Consider the following 18,437-nt stretch of genomic DNA (forward strand, 5'->3'; position numbering starts at 1 on the left):
TAATTTTTATGTAACTATTTCTTTTTCTTTTCCGTTTTAATTTAAATTTCAATAATTTTATAAGCTGCTAGGAACCATCGACTTTTATTTTATTTAAAACAAAAAACTAATATTTGTTGATATAAAATTAATTTTTTTTTTTTGAAAAATGCTTCTCCGAATCTTTAAATAAAAAAACTTACAAACTACTTTTTATTTTTATTTTATATAGTTATCTATATAAATATCACCAATGTTTCGAAGTTTATTTGATTTCTTACTCAGTGCGGAATATTATTTTAAATTAAATTGTAATAAATATTCTAATGAAAATAAATTAAAAAAAAAATTATTTTTGTAATAAGTTTATAAAAAATATTTCGTTTTATGTAAGTAATCCACACAAATGTTTATGAAATCAAAGTCGTAACTAATTCTGTTCTAATATAAAAAATCTAGCTAATTAGTTAATACCTTTCTAATAGTAATTTTCTTCTTGAATATAGTATATATATATATATATCCTTTTACATTAAACCGAAAACGAATGCAATATAAAGTGTAAGTTCAAAAGGTTTTGTTATTTTCAACAATTACCTTAATTTGTTCTGGTTCGTTTTAAAGGATTTCTCTGGAGATAAGACAACAGTTCTCAAATGTAACTGTGTACTCTTTCTATTTTTAATAACAATATTAACATACATATACTTTATTTAATATTTATACACACATAATGCAATATTATTATTATTGTTGTAAAAAAGGGATATTACACTGTGATCTAAAAGATCTATTGTGCTGTGCTTCTTATTAGGATTAGAGTGTTACTCTAAGTCCGATTTCTTTAGTGAAAGACAGTATGAAGCCTATATTTCCTAGTCTTGAATCCATTGAATTCATTGATATTGTTAATGCAACAGCAAACTTATTAAATTGCAGTAGGTGGAAATCATCAAAGGCAACAATGTTAAACTTGAACCCAATAAAACCACTTCTTAGGAACTGATCTGAGATATTCTCGGCCATCAGACTGTGAAAGACTTATTATTATTTATATTATAAATTGAATAATAGAATATTGTTTAAATACTATTAGTTTTAATGAATATGTTGAGTACATATGAAGTAATAGATAATGTTTTTTAAGATTTCTAACCATAAATAAAGTTATTTATCTGTAATATTAGGAATTTGTAATGAAATAAAAATAATATACATATATGTATATTAGAAAAAGTATATTATATGTATTAAAAGGTTTTAAAATTCTGAATATAGACAAATCACAGGATCTTTCATATGGAGAATAACTAAATATGTTATAAAAAATTACCTCAGCTTCAAGAACACTTGTTTCTTTACCACGAAACCAGACATTTTCTGGGAAAACGTTGTAATTCAACAATGTTGAGCTCAGTAAAGAATGTATCGCATAGCTAATGTACCAGGAACTTACAGTCACTGCCATTGTCACAAGTTTGTGAAAAGTAACAGATTTAACATGCTGATTCATGGTATCGTTTGCAAAGAAATATTATGTAAAATATTTGTAATGACTAATAGATACAAACATATGTTTATAATAATACATATTAAATATTTCATGAATTAATTAATTCTTTTAAAATGAAAAAATAATATTAGTAATTATATAAATGTCTTACTTAGAGCTCTTATAAATATGAGAAGTCTAATATATTATTAAATTAATAGGCTTAATTAATAGACTTCACACGATTAAATTTTGTGGGAAATAATTTTATCTTAAAGTTTTATTTGAGATATTTTGTATATTTGTTTAGTGACTACTTATATATACGTATATGTGGTGAAGACACATATTTATTTTTCAATTAAACAATAAAAAATTAACAATGTCCATGGTCGTTAAAAATATATGCTTATACTCTCATCGGGACCAAAGTAGACTAAACTCAATTAAACTTGACTAAGCTACAGTGAACGTAAATAAACTCAGCTCAAGGTATTTACAAATATTTTGATTCTACACATTATATAACAGTTTTACAGGATCATAAATAGTTCTAAATTTTGTTTGGCAGTACTTGTGTTTCCCCCAAAAAAGATTGCACCCTTGCCTTATAACATACAGATTTGATGTGCTTATATGGATTTGATAATGTGTATTCATTTGTTGATCAATTAGTTTTAGTGGTGGCAGGGTTTCCTCTCCTGTCCAAGTAGTTCATAGGCGCTGTTTTGTTACTAGGCATAAATATGTAAGTTTTGAAATCAATCTGCTTGTTTGAAAAATATAATTTTTTAAGTATTTATGTTTGGGATGCCCGTCAGTCCCATTAATTTGTAAACTTTCATACTGAAAAATCTTAATCTTACCAAATCATATGAATTTATGGCAATGATTCTTATCAAAGATATATTGTTAATAATTTTAAGAAGAGTTCTGAGTTCAAAAGTTTTGTTTTATTGTTTTATTTTAAGTTTTCTGTGCACTTTTATTTAAGTCAGTCCAGTTTTAGACTACAGAAAAACCTAAAAATTAATTTTAGTTAAAGCTACTGTAGTCCTAGATCCGCAGCAGAATATATGTATAGTTCATATTTTACATAATCTCTATATCTCTCATCTATACAAAGATTTGTATTGGCTCGCAATTGGATCTAGTCTTGACAGCCCTGACTTATAACATATACAGAGTATTTTATATGAAATAAATATCCAACAGAATTATTTTAAAGGATCTAGTTATAGATAAATAACTAATATACATACTTAATATTCAATTTATTTTTCAGTGTATATAAATTATCCAGTCATAGTTTTTCGTTTCACTATTCTTTTACTTAAAATTCAACCCTAGAAAAGCTGTCGCCATATATACATCATATTTTGCTATTAACTGATATTATAATAGTCGTTGTTATCATATATTTACACACACATATATTTGACAATGTTGTTATTATTAATCTATATAAATATCACAAATTTGAATTTTATTTTTGAAATTGAAAATAAAAATTTAAAATTTCATTTAAATATTACGTGTTGCATTGGACTCCCTTCCACTCCCCCCGCCCTCAGGCATAAATTGTAAAATGCAATTTGATAATTTCACTTTTTTTTGTTAATTACATTATAAATATTTCAATTGATAAGATAAGAATCGATAAGAATAAATATAGTATATCAATTAGAAATGAAATTTTTCGATAAAAATAATTGTAATCTTTGATTTCTTAGAAGCTAAAAAACTACAACGGTGTAATTAGAAAAAAAATCTTTAGATTATTTTTATATGCCCAAGATTACACTTTTATGATTAACACAAATATTTAAAATGAAAATAAAAGTTTTGTACTGAACCATGACTCGATCTAATTAACACAACAGTGATAACGATTAAGATATTGTTAATTATCACATAATATATAAAAGTAAAAAATAAACTTTTACTTAGTAAAAATTATTAAATAATACTAAAAGAGATAAAAATTCTGGTACAAAGGTTTGCACTCAACATGTACTCGTGCCTAAAAGTTATACTTAAAAACTTTATATTTCATATTGTAATATATAATTTACAGAAAAATGTTATTTATTATCAACATTTAATCACTAAAAGTTATAAAATATTATATATATGAGATAAGAATTCTGGTGAACATCTAACTTAGATACAATTTAATAACTTTTTATAAGAATTCTGGTATAAAAACTTCTGTACAACAAGTCAAGATTATCAATTTTCTGATCCTGATTTAATGGTACTATTACTGTGTTATCTGTCAAATTGAACTCTCATCCAAGTCATCACATGTGGCTTTGTTAAATTTACAAACCTTACTACAAAAATCATTACGATTTTTCACATTCAATTTTCTTCACCGATATGATGACCATTTTCCATTTAGTGGATATGGTTATATAGAAGTAATGTCGTATGTCCATGTAGCCATAAAAAGTCGTAGTTTAGTGTGGTATTTGGTGAGTAATTTTTTGAAAATGACAAAGGTATCAGACAAACTATCTCATAACAACCTTATCACTACAGTCACATGATTATCAATTTTTTGGTTTTGTGAATATAAATAAATAAATATAAAAGATATATAGTTTTAACATATTTGATTATTTCTGCAAGATATTTCCCAGACATACAATCAAACATTTGAATAATGTTAATTGGTCACGAATATTATTACATAGAACTTTTTTTCTGGAGTTATACAATGGATGGATGGTATTTATACGGATGATTTTTAAACTCACGACGTTTTGAAAACAAAAATTTATTTATCCGTAACGTTATGGCTAGACTACTGCCAGTTTGGTGCCTACAAGCGATCCAGCACCGTAAGATCTTAATGGCAAGATCTAAACAATATATTGAATAAAAAATTTGATCGATATTCTGGTTTATTTGCAGAACCACAAAATGAATATAATATTCTCTACCCGTTTAATGCAGTCTACCAAAAGTATCTTTCAGTCAAGTTTTTTTTTTGAAACTTCATTTTAGACGAATAAGTATACTACGTATATTTTTTATTCTCGATTGAGAGTCTCAATCAATTTGATCAATTTGGGACAGTCTTTCGAAAAAATATATCTATCATATTATTTTATATATATTATTTTTAACTCAAAGAGTTTATATCCTTTAGCTGAAAATTTTTAAAAGTCATGAGTGTTTATATATGTTTTAAGTCAATGTATGGACGACTTATATTTTTTATTTCACAACATCTTAAAAGTAATTCAATAAACATGCATTAAAAACAATAAATTTTGATTAATCTAAATTAAATATCGAATACTCTACTTTCCGATGTAGCTTGGCTCCATACATATCGGGCTTTAAAATTCAAATTTTTTATATGAAAAACACAAGCAACTTATGGATACATCATAGGGTCATGTAACGCTGTAAGTCGATATAGTGTAGTTCTAAATATGTCAGGCTGTAAAGTTGCAAATTTTTCATGGCCAGATAACTCGAAAACCAAAGTTTATCACCATATAGCGATAATAGAAAACATTGAAATATCTCAGCGCCATTATAATCGTTATCGTACCTTCTCGGCACGCGTCCTATAGTATATATGTGCTATACGATATTGAAACTTTTAATTTGTATTTTAATTGTATTTTAATAGTATTATTATTATTAAATAAAGTTCCAAAAATGAAACGCACTTTTACTGAGATTCCTACGCAATTTTTTTTTTTTTTGTCTAAGATTCTATTTTCACGCAAATTATAAAAATACTCAATTATTTATAAATAAAATTGAAAACTAAAAATTAAAAAAATATTTGCCAAAAAATTTCATAAATTTATACGAGTACATTATGTAATATTTATGCTTATGTATCTGAGATGATATGTATCTGAAACGAACACATTCACAGAATGTGTAAATTGCTTACCTAATAAAAATTTATTATTACTATAAGCAAACAATCAAGAATTTTATCTCAGAATTTAAATAATTTTCGAACGTTTTTTTACAATTTTTTCATGTGTGCGATGTTTGCCAATTATAGGAGGGCCCCCCACCCAAAAAAAAATTTAAGATAAAATACAGTGTAGTATAATACATTATAAAAAAAAAGTGAAAAATGGCTGACGTCAAACACTACGAACTTTGTGCAAATAAATAAAAATTATTTTCAATTTTTTTCTTTTAAATTTTTTTTTTTCATTTTACAATATTAAGGGTGCGCGCAAATACAAATAAAGAATTTGTATCTGTGCCTTGTTCAACTGCCAGTCGCATTCGCAAAGATATAAATTTATCTAATAAATACACACGCTTACACACACACTTAAAAAAAGTACAAAACTTTTATTATAGTCGTTAGCATTACTATGTGCCAATTTAGATTAAAAGCTTTCAATTGAACATTGAAAAATGAATAAAAAATAAAAAAAATTTAAAAAATTTACTAAAATCAAAAGGCATAAAAAAGTCATTTTCACATAAAACGACAATTGTACGAATTTTTATTACAAATTCAGTTTTGCGGAAAATTTAAAATAATTTTATATCTTTAAAATTAACAAACAGTAAAACCAAATTTGTATTTAATTAGTGTAGAAATATGTAATTAATTTGTTATAGTTAGTTTCCGATATATAAATAATGAGTGTTTAATATGTACTGGAACCAATGATCATTATAGAAATCATTATAGTCTTCTTACATTTAAGTCTGCTTCCTGCCATTTCATTTTTTCTCTGTACCAATCCTAAAATTATTATAATAATAAATAAGAATTAAATTAATATATATACCACTATAAGAAGGTCGAATGTTGGTACGAATCCTGGAATGGACATAAGATTGTTAGTCATGTAACTGTTCGGCCTTTATTTGATCTTAGAGAATTATTCTCGATCAGCAGCTCCTACCGTCATCTGTAATTGACATATTGTCAACGAAAGACACTCTGAGCTTTAAGTTAAAGGCTTAATGTCTTCTGTTCGACTAAGGTCAGTTGTTACCAAAAAAAATTTGAATCAGAATCATCAATTTGTTACTTCGCTTGATTTGATATGCAAATTTTTACACCTTACCAAACTTTATGACGATGTTCTTTTAACATGATATAGTTAATGTAATATAGTTAAATGCTACCTTAGTATATCGTTTCTGCTAACAATTTACCCTAACCGAACACAAGACAGTTATCTATATTAATGAAGGCCAGAATGTTTCTCGTGAAAGATTTTGTAATGCCAAACAGGTGTAAACAGCTGCCTGTATTTTCGTTGTTTTCCAAATTAAAGACCAACAGTCACGAAAAATGTGACTTGAATTTTCATTTGCTTTCAGACAAAGACTCTATTGAGCCACTATAAGAAATTAATAGGACTTCTGCATCTTCTTGTTTTGATTGAAAACATACAATCACTAAGTGTGTGAATATTTAAAAAAAAGGAACAAATCCTCTCGTTAATAATTTTCTTACGAAATACAGAAGAAAGTGCTGCCGAGCAAACATTTTCTTCTTGTTGCAAATTAAAGACGGACAATCACATAAAATGTGACTAGTAATCGCAACCCAATCCAATCAAAAATGTTATTATGCTATCTTAGAAATACTCATCTTATTAGTCATTTTGTAATCCAGACGAAAATAAGATTCTCGGTTCTATTTTTTATCCTTGCCACGAATTAAAAACGAACAATTACTTATTCATTCTTTTTTAAACAAAGATGTTATTCTGTAACATACCGGTCTTAGTTTTCGTTGATGTTTCTCCAAAATCAAACGGTGTTACTAATACTCAATTCTGTATTCGTTTTCTACCGCAGATAGACAGTCGCAAAAAATGTTACTCGCAACTTCATCCCCTTCCAATCAATTATCTTTCTCCACTTCTGAATGATACAACTTGTCTTTCGTCGAAAATTTTCTAATATAAATCAAAGTCAGATAATCATAAATAATATAATCAGGAGTTTCATCCCCCTCCAATCAATCACATTCTATCATATTCTAATGATGTGACTTGTATCTCGTTAATTTTTTTTCTAATATTAGACGAGGATAAAAGCTCCCGACCCTACACTCTTACTGACCCATATCAAAGTCAATAACTCACAAACCATATACTAAGAACTTTCATCCTCTTCCAAACAAAAAAATTCTGCCACCTCTGAAAAAGGCTGCTTGCCTCTTGTTGTGTTTTTTCTCAAGTAAAAAAAAAAACATATTGCGTTAACAACTGCCGGCACTAAATTCCGCATTCTCCTTTTTGACTAGATCAATGTCAAACAATCATATAGAATATTGCTAGAAATTTCTCCTCCTTCTAGATAAATACAACATTCTCTTACCTCAGACTAAATTATTCTTAAGAAAACAGTTTTTTTTTGTTCTGTCACCCTTCACTGATTCATTATGAGTCATTTGACAGCCTAAATAGAGTTTAAATTTATTTCTAGGCTTTTTATGATCACCCATTATCTTACCATTATCTCACTATTATCTTAACATAATCTATTTTTATATCATTTGAAAAATTACTGTTAATACTTGATTATTGTAGTTAAAAAAATACAATATAATTTATTTCCAAATTATTTTCTGTTCCTAAGTAGTGCAAATTTTTAATTGTTTGCAAAAGTATTTGCAAACAAAAAAAAACAAATTTTTTTTTTTTAAATTCAAAAAGTGACAGAAATTTTACACAAAACCTACGCTGTTTTAGATTTTCAGGCATTTAATGAATTAGGGCCACACACACGAACACAAAATCCAAACCAATTACACACATACACGTATTACACATGGCAGGCGACTGTGTGCGAATATTTGCGATTTGGCTTAAGTATTTTTGCGACCCACGCAATTGTGTATTTGCGTTTACTGTAGTACGAGCAGTAGCAGTGATAGTAGTAGTGGTAGTGGTAGTTGTTGTTGTTGGTATTCACAGTCATTGAGCATGTCGTCAGCACGATCATTTCTTTAGGGGAAGCTTAAGTATATTTATTGTTTTTGTGTTTTTGTATTTTTGTTTTGTATTTGTCAGTACAGATACTCACACTTTTTTCCATTTTTTGTTAAAAAAAAAAATTTTTTTCTGCTTGTTTTTTTTTTTTATTTAAAATTTTTTGTTCTAAATTTAGGTCACGTTAAAAAATCTGACAAATACAAAGTGTCATTGTAATTGCGAATGAAAACATATTTTCTACTTGAATATTTCAAATTTGAAATACTAATTCACTTGTATCTACAATATTTGTGCATAGAATTAGTTAAAAATAATAATAAAAAAAAAACCAATTTGAGCAAATAAAATTACTCATACGCCAGCGTGACTTACACACGCTATGTATGAAAGCATTTCTCCTTAATAGAAAAGTAAAATTTTAAAATTTATTAAATGTGCACTGCACTTACGTAGAACCCCGCAACTAAACGTCTGTGTGGAAGTGAAAAAAAAAATTAATAATTAGTTTGTCAGTGCATAATATAGCCAATAAAGAAGATTATGAAAATTGCACATACGACGAGTATCTGAGTATCAAAGATTTTGATTTCGTGTGCATGAAAATATGAAAATCAAATGCAAACATAAAAGATTGCTTTGCTTAATTGCCCAAAGTGTGTGTGCGGCGCCTAAAGTGTCTTGCGGTGCGGTTAGTGCATTCGTCGCATGCAACTGCCTACTGAGAGGCGGCAATCAAATCAAGTAACTGCAATAAAAATTTACGAAAAAAAAATTGTTTTTTTTGTTTTATTTTTTTTTGAAATTCATACTATGTACTTGCCACTTTCCATATAAAATTTTAAATATATTTTTTTTTATTTTTGCTATTTTATTTATTTTTTTTGTTGCAGTTACAAATTAGTATTATTTATGACAGTCACATTAAATGTTTCTGTCACTTTGCGTATACAAGTTTTTTTCTACACTCTGCAATTTTTTTTTTTTGTTTGCAATTCCATTGGTCTTGCTACAGTGCTCTATCTAGTTTTTGTGAAGATTTTATTTGCACGCGTCATAGAAGACTGCACTTTTTATTTTTTCTTGATTTTTTTGCTTTGCTACTGGGTCACTGCAGTCTGCAGCTCACTTCCATGACTATAAATTTTGTGTAGTTTCATAAATTATGCTTATTCGTTTATTGTACAGTAATAAACTTTCTATCTGCACATGTTTGCATTTTGATTTATGCACTTCAAAGCCAAACTAATTAAGATACAATATTTTTTTATTGATTTCTTCTGAGAAGTTAAATTTCTTTGAATTGTATTTATTGTTTTCTATATGACTTCATTAAGATATGTGTCAGTGAATGTTAAGATTTTTGATTAAAAGATTTTTCTACTACAATAGCAATTCATTATCATACTAAAAATCTTTCTAATTTGTTGCGTTTGAACTTTAAACTCACGTTATTTGCATTTTTATTAATAATTGTACTTAAAATCAAATTTCTATTACACAAATTTAACATGATTTGACAGCTCCTACTTACAGTTCAATAATTATAATTACATACCTGCAATTAAACCTTTAAAAATAACCAAACACCAATTATGAACATAGTTATCGGTAGAAATTTGTCAGCATCCGAATCAATTGTATGATCAGCCGAAAAAAAAATAAAATTTTACCTACCCCCATACCCCAATTTTTACTTTGACGATGTTTTACATACATTTTAACATATATATGTTGAAATGGAATCATTTGCTGCAAACAAAAAATGCGTCAACTGTTTTTCGTTTGTAAATATCCTTCTTCTAAACTAAATATGACAATTTAATCGCTACAAGTATATGAACGATATACATTTATTTCGTTTTATTTTTCGCAAACGAAAAACAATTGACGTATTTTTTTCTTCCACTTGTTTATATGAACTGAAGTTCAATTACCACTATTGAAGACACGTGTTTCGCGAACATTTACTTCGTTCCTACAATGAAAACGAATCATCATACACTTGCAAAATTATTTCGTTTTATTTTTTCGTAAACGAAAAACAGTTGACAAATTTTAACTTCTTAATGTGAACTGAATTTTAACATTATTACGATCACTTATCGCTTATAAGGGCATAAGCAAGCAGTCACTCAAAAGGTGTGGCAAGTATTCTGTTTGCTATAAATGTTACTGGAAAGTCGTGATTTTAATACAAATTTTTATATTCTGTCTCAATAGGATAGTGGTTCTCCCCCATAATGATTTCTTGCTCATCTTGTTCACCGGAAGTTTAACTTACCTACAGTAATTTAAACTATCATTTACATAACTTTAATAGTCTTATATATAAAAAAGGTTTTTTTTTTAAAGATCTTATAACTAAAAGATACAAAGTTCTTTGACAAATATTGAACGGCTATCATAAGATAATAATGAATCATATGACAAATCACGAATAAGAAACCTATAAAATAATTGTAATAATTATAGATAGATTATGTTTTTACAACCACTTAATGCTATATTAAAAATACACAGTAATATAATATTTTCATATAAAAAATATAAATTGAAATTGAAAAATATGAATATATTTTTTTTTCATATTGATATTGAAAATATTAACTCAACTCATTATTAACTATTACCTTTCTTGTTCAAATCACAATGAAACAAATTATCTGCCATGAGTTTCACATTTTTATACATATTTTTTCTTTAGTCAATTCTCAATGCTAAATTACAAGCTTCCATGTATAACAAAAAAGTACTTTCAAATTGGTTATTTATCTGTGCTTTATCTGGGCACACTGAAACGTTATTAATGTTACTCATACGTCCCAAAAACAATTTAGTATTTATTTTTTCTTCTTCTTGCTTTCAACGTTAACACTTTAGTTGCCTTTGTTACTAATCAGTAGTTGCACCCACACAATCGGAGTCAAGTAAAAAAATTTAAAAACGTTAACAAGCCCAACATTGTTAAGCAAAATATTTTCTCGCATTTAGTAAGTAATTGACTTAATTTCGCTAATAGTAAAAATTACACTGAAAAAAATGTATTAAGCTGACATGTGAAATTGTAAATCGAACGATACTCACAATTTTAATTACTTGTATACATTGTGGGTTGAAAGAGTACAGAGCCACGTTATTATATATAGAAAAAGTTATGTTGAAGTTTACTTACCGATTTTATACCCTTCACCCTATTGAGAATTACAGGTGTGTTTGATTTATCAAGCTACTTGTAACACGAATAAGATTATATCGGAAACTATATATATTCCTATTCTGCATTATTTGAAGAAACAATTTAGCTAGGTTATATTATGCTGTAGTGGTGGCGGCCTTGCCCGAAACCTAATCCGATACCACGGAATAGTGTTGTTCATACGCAGACTAGATGGTCAGCGTACGAATAACGCTAAAAGGCACAACTCTCCTATTAAAATGAAATTGAATCAGCCTGACGAGTCTATAAACTTGGCCAACTCTCTAAGTTTGTAGAATGCCAGCTCTGTCAAGTAGACAAGAAAAACTGATCCAAATATTTCAAATCTGCTCCTAGACAGTGATGAACACTGACACATGAGGTGGAGTACATATTCCTCCTCATTCGTAATGCCACAACCCCGACATAAATCGCTATATGGTAGGGCCCAGCTTCATAGTGGTGCTGAGCAGATTACGTTTTAGTTGAAGTAACTGACTGGTACTTTTCTTGTTAGACCAGGTCATTTTTGAGATAACACAGGTGGACTTGTGTGACCAAGATTTTAGCTAAGAAACGGTCTTTGAGATGTTATTGTCGATTCGTCTACAGTTCCGGACAGAGATAATATAGTTGGTAGCTTTCTGTTTCTCTTTATCATAAAAATTAGGGCACAGCTCATTTTTTTTTGTTGTATCGATACAAAATCAGACTATCTCATTTTTTTTTGTTGTATCGATACAAAATCAGACTATCTCATTATTACTTCAATAAACACACAACCTGCAAGCTTGCTTAAAATAAAAAGATCTTTCGATCTTCTACTCTTATCTAATCTAAACCATAGAACCCTAGAACTCTAATAATCTACGCGATTGGTCTTCAATTTATTCATCATAGCAATGGTTTACTAAACAGTACACACAACGGAGTTTACTTTGAGGTGTCGGCCGCATTTATGTCCCTTTCGGAGCATTTTCTAACCATCTCAGCTGCTAGCTCCAATTCTCACTACCCAACTATATTTATTATCTATTTTTTCCAAAAATAAATGTCATACTTTGTAAATCAAGAATGTAAATAGGGTTAAAGGATTTATTCCTATCGTACTCCATCCGTAATCTTGTAGATTTATAATCCTATTAAATTTTATGTTATTTCACGTCATTTATGTTACTGGACATGATTTCCACATAAACTATCTACTACATTGCAATCAAAAAAACTATCTACTGCATTGCAACCAAAAACAACAAATTTTTAAATATTCAATTAAATCGAACATTTTTTTCAATAACTAAAAATAACTATTTAATTTTCAACTTAATACCTTTTTAATCGCAATTTCGATACACCCACATTCAAAATTAACTAACTGTAAAGTTTACATTGAATAGCCGCTGTTAGGCTGTGGGGCTGTTAAGCTTACATGCATGCTGTATTGTATGTATGTTATGCATCACTCAAGCAGCGTTGAGCACTCTCGTATGTGTATGTTAAATGTGTGCCCAAGCTGCTTCTAATGTAAAGTACTTGTCAGTTGGATATGCGTCGCGCTTGACAGTTATATTACACATAAATGACATCATTTGTGGGACGTTTAATGATCGTTTAAAGTAGATAAAATGTATGAAGCAAAGAATTTAAATTGAATGCATGCACAGTCAGGCAGGCAGTAAAAAAAATACAGTAAAACATTTTTATAGTATTTAAGTACAAAAATTGAAAATAGCAACAAAGGCTATATTTTGCAAAAAAAAATTATTTACAAATATTTGTTAATAAAAAATTAATGCACAGGAATTAACCAGGAAATTAGATAAAAAAATTTTTTGTCAAATAATATAATGTATCTATAATTAATATATTAATATTAAAATTTGTTTTTTAAACAAAAAGAAAAAAAACATTTATATTTAACATTTTTTTTAATCTAGTTGTAGCATGTTGTAGACTTTTTTTTTTTGAGCCACAGTGTGAGATTAAAACCACCTCTTTGGAACGAGTTGAGAAGATCTCAACTATTAGACTGTGAAAGACTTTCGGCTGAAATCACAATTCTTAATCAGATGGTGAAACATAAGAAGCTTAGTATTTGAATTTCCGAATTTATCTAAGCTAATAAGAGTCTCTTCAACAGTATACTATCTGGGGAAGGTTGCTATATGTGTAACTAAACAACGAAATTGTCTGAGCGGCGGAATGACCCATTTCGTTTAAATAGAGAGCAATAATTGTTACAAAAACTTAATTATTGGTGTTGATGGGTATTTACTAAAGTTCAAGACACTCTAAAAATGTACTTCATGGAACGGGTTGCCATATCCTCAATATAATAACGGAATTGTTTTGGGGAGTGATCCATTTTATTGAAATAGAAAACAAGTGATTCTAAAAGCCTATAGAAAACAGCTTATCGTGAAAAGTATTTCATAGATTATTGGGACTACAGTACTTACATCTACAAATTTCAGTAATTATTATTTATATTAGATATTATAAAACTGTTGGCTTCACTTTTATCATATCAATAAATCCGGCTTTGCTTCTAAATTCTATTTACATATAAGTTCACAAATGTTTACACTTTTATAACAAGTAAATGTTGTAAATACTAATATATATGCATTTAACCCAATTGTTTATTTAATAATAATTATGTGTAACATTTTTTGTTGAGTGTATGCGCGCATACATTGCTTAACTTGACACCACCTTCACAAACCTAATTGCTTGCAAAATTCAACAAATTAGAAAACATCACCACTGATACCACCAACACAAACTGTCAGTACAGCACTTAACGTATTGCCGCAACGGTAATACGGTTTTAAAAAGAGAACTTCTACTCATAAGTACACATACCTTTAATAAAATAATTACAAAAACAAATATATAATAAAAGCACAATAACAACAATAACAACAGCAAACGGCCACAATAAAAATAATGATAAAAATAGAGGAGGGCAAAAAATTTGCCATAATTACAAAACAGATTTGTGAAACTGTTAACACCTACGCCCGTTGTGGCACAGTTTTTCTTTCTAATAGTGCAATAAAGCCACATGTACATTGTGACCGAAAAGTTTCCGGAAATAAATAAATAAAACGCAAAATTCTTAATCTTCATCAATATTTATTTTATCTCCTTCAAAATATGCTCCATTAGAAGCGATACACAAATGCCAACGTTTCTTCCAATCATCAAAACATTTTTTATAGGCGCTTTCCGGTATGGCTTTGAGTTCCCTCTGCGAATTCTGTTTTACGTCTTCTATGGATTCAAAACGCGTTCCTCTGAGTGGTAATTTGAGGTTGGGAAACAGGAAAAAGTCACACGGTGCAAGATCAGGTGAATACGGTGGCTGTTCGATGGTATTTATTGAATGTTTGGCCTTAAAATCGTTGATAATGTTGAACAAATTGAGGTGAATCGGAACAAGCCGGGCGTTGACACGTCGCATACACAAATTGTCCACCAAAATCAAACGAGCCATCTCACGACCGATGCCTAGCTCTCGTGCTATCTCTCTAACACTCACATGAGGATTTTTGAACACGATTTCCTTTGCCTTTTCAATGTTTTCGTCGGTGGTAGAGGTCGAAGGTCGTCCAGAACGCGGCATGTCTTCGACGGTCGTACGACAGTCCTGAAAGGCTTTGTACCACTCATAAACTTGAGTTTTCGATAAAACTGATTCCCCATAAGCCTTTTGTAGCATTCGCAACGATTCTGCACACGAAATTTCGTTCGAAAAACAAAATTTGATGCAAACTCTTTGTTCAATATTTTTTTCCATTGTTTTTTTCGCAACGCACTACTGAGGTGAACTGGTTTCAACAGCTGCCGTAAACGAACTGTCCGACAGATCGCGCCTCATTTTTGGCATAGTAATTAAGGACAGTGCTGCCAAACTACATAAACTTAAAATATCGAAAAATATACAGCGCGCGAATTTTAAATGAGAATTTCCGAAAGCTTTTCGGTCACAATGTATGCAGGCAAGCTATAATGAATGCAAACATGAATGCATGCGTGCTGCCTTACAGTCCGCACACATTGTTGTTGGGCCTACTCAACGCTCAGCACTCAGCACTCATCAATATAAAATATTGCAAATTGAAAAAAAAAATTGCATAAAGAAAAAACAAAAAAATGAAAAAATATTATAATAAGAAATAAGTACACAATAAGTACTTGCCGCTAGGAATAGTGTAAATGTCAACAAAACGTTTGAGCTGCAAAGTTCAGGAAGAAATACAATACACAAAACAATGTGCGTACAAGCATTTAAGCTTTGCATGCAGTAGACAGTACGCAGCAGGCAGCAAAGCAGCGCAGCTATAGTCTCCCGCTCACTAAACTGACACCTACCTCAACTGTGCCAATTTTGCTGTGTTATTGTTGTTGCTTCGTATCAAGTATTTAGTTGTTGTTGTTGCTGTTTTGTTTTATTTAATTTTTTCTTTCGTTGAATTCAATCACATTCATTATTTTCTGTTCTGTTGACTTTTGTTGTTGCTATTTGCCATTCCCGTTGCTTGTTCTTTTGATTGCGTAGCAGCATTTTGTTGTTATTGTTTGGTTTTTACTTATATATTTTTTTTTGAATTCTATTGTGCGTAACTTTTTAGTGCGTAAGCTCAAAATTTTTTTTCTTCACTTATTTTTATAATTTTATTTTGGTTTTGATTATGTTTCTTTTATTTGTTGCTTTGGCTATTTTACCTCTAGAGTTCAATGTACGCGTGGGGAAATTTCAATTGATATTTTTTTAATATGACTTTTTTGTTTCGTACGCATTTTTTGCCGCTGACTTGAGTTTAGGGTTACTTTAACCCTTGTATGACCTCTTAATTTAAAAAATATTTATACAATTATAGCTCTCTATTTATTTTTTGTTAAAAAATTGAATATATACTTATATATACATCAAATAAAATACATAAAATAAAACATTGCTTTGACATTAATAATATAAAAATAATACGATAAAAATTTTTTTCTTGTAAAAAAAAATAAGCCCCGCATGAAATTTTATTAAAAACAGGGTAACTTGTGACTTACGCATATTTCATGCGTTATAATTAATTTTTTTTTCTCTTTTTGAATAGGAAGCTTTACTTAAGTTACTTTTCAAAAACAAAATCCATTTTACTTTTGTAACATTTGTGCGAGAGTAATTCAAATATATTGCCCTTTGTATCTTCTTAAGGCTGTGCTTTGTCCAACATTGTCAGTTAGACATTTCTTACATCTTGTTTCTGTATCTATAACCGCTCAGCATTTTATTTATTATATATATTATTATTTGTATTATTTTAATGCATCCTTTTCAATTTAATGCATGCTTGAGCTTTTTGTCAACCACAATTGAAATTTACATACAAATACGCTCCCTAACTGTGCAGCCCTCCAACCTGTCTGTCTGAGCTGACTACCTTCTTTTCCTGCACTTATCAAATTAAAGCAGCCCATACTTTATAATCGTACGCATAGATGCGTGCACACTCATTACTTTAATTACATGCTATGATAACCTGGTAACAGCAATCAAGGCACCCCATATTCCCCACATTATGTATTCTACTCAAATCAGTTTTTGTTGTTAAATCTTAAATATTAAACTGTTCAATTTATTTAAAAACATTTTTTTTTTCTTGTAATTTACTCTAAGTCTAGTGTTGTCTCATTGACTTACGCATTTTATCAGTGATTTTGTTGATATGTTACGTGCAGATTTTAACCTACTTTACTTGCAATTTACTTTTATTGTCCTAACATGAGTCAACCAAGAATTTACAAGACGTCTGGTGGCACACTTAAAACAAAAGAATTCACAAGAATTTCAGAATTGAATTTATTAAAAAGTGTTACGAAGTTAACGTTTAATATACACAAACACTTAACAGCACTAAAATAAGTCGTAAAAGGGTTAACACTTCATTTTTAGTTTAGTCTAATTTTTTTTTTTACAGAATCATAACGAAATAATGGTTATTAAAAAAACATTATTAAAAGATTCTGTAAAATACTGCAATATAGTTTAAGCATTGCAATTATATGACAATTATATGACGAATGATCACGGCAATGTTATGCTTTTATTTCTGATGTGTGTGTGTGTGTGAGTAAAAGGGATGTTATATTGTCATAACACAATTGTCAATTTCAATAAATTGTAAATGAATTTAAAAGATATTGGCTATGAATACCATGCGAATATGCTGAATTTTTATTTTTTAACGTTGTAAATTTTGCGGTGTAGCTGGTACAGCTTATCGTTTCATCGAATTCGAGACTAGTTGCCAACGCGTAAAGGACCATAGATCTAGTAAAGAATATACTAACCACCTTTTCGAGTATATATTCATATATTATTGATCTTTTTTTACTTGTTTGGATGTACATTGAGTATTGTTTCTCTATGTAGTTTACTTTTTATAGAGTTTGTTTTTATTTCTTAAAGTTATCGCATTACAAAAACAACAATATATTATTATGTTGAGAATTTGCAAACAACAAATTACACATTAAAACTATTACACAGACTATAGATTTCATGTTTGTATTAAATATTATTAATTCAGCGATTTTGTTGAATATTATCACATGATTTTTAGAATCTAATATTGTCTTTTTTTTATATGCTCACAAGCAAAAACACTCATACATAATCAAAGTAATAAAAAATTTCCATAGCAATGTGTCTATTGTAAATTAAATGTTCACATGTTCAACGAAAATTATATCATTTTATTGTTTTCTATAAAAAAAAAATAAATAATAGAAATTTTATAAAACAAAAAAA

At 28.8% G+C, this 18,437-nt stretch overlaps 1 protein-coding gene across 1 annotated transcript in view; it reads right to left on the minus strand.

Moving 5' to 3' along the window:
- The window catches only part of LOC119676609 (3-hydroxy-3-methylglutaryl-coenzyme A reductase-like), a 30,826-nt gene that overhangs the window by 4,601 nt on the left and 7,788 nt on the right, over positions 1–18,437 (minus strand). The window lies entirely within an intron of this gene.

The sequence above is a fragment of the Teleopsis dalmanni genome, chromosome 2 (genome assembly GCF_002237135.1).
Source record: "Teleopsis dalmanni isolate 2A chromosome 2, ASM223713v2, whole genome shotgun sequence".
Taxonomy (NCBI): Eukaryota; Metazoa; Arthropoda; class Insecta; order Diptera; family Diopsidae; genus Teleopsis; species Teleopsis dalmanni.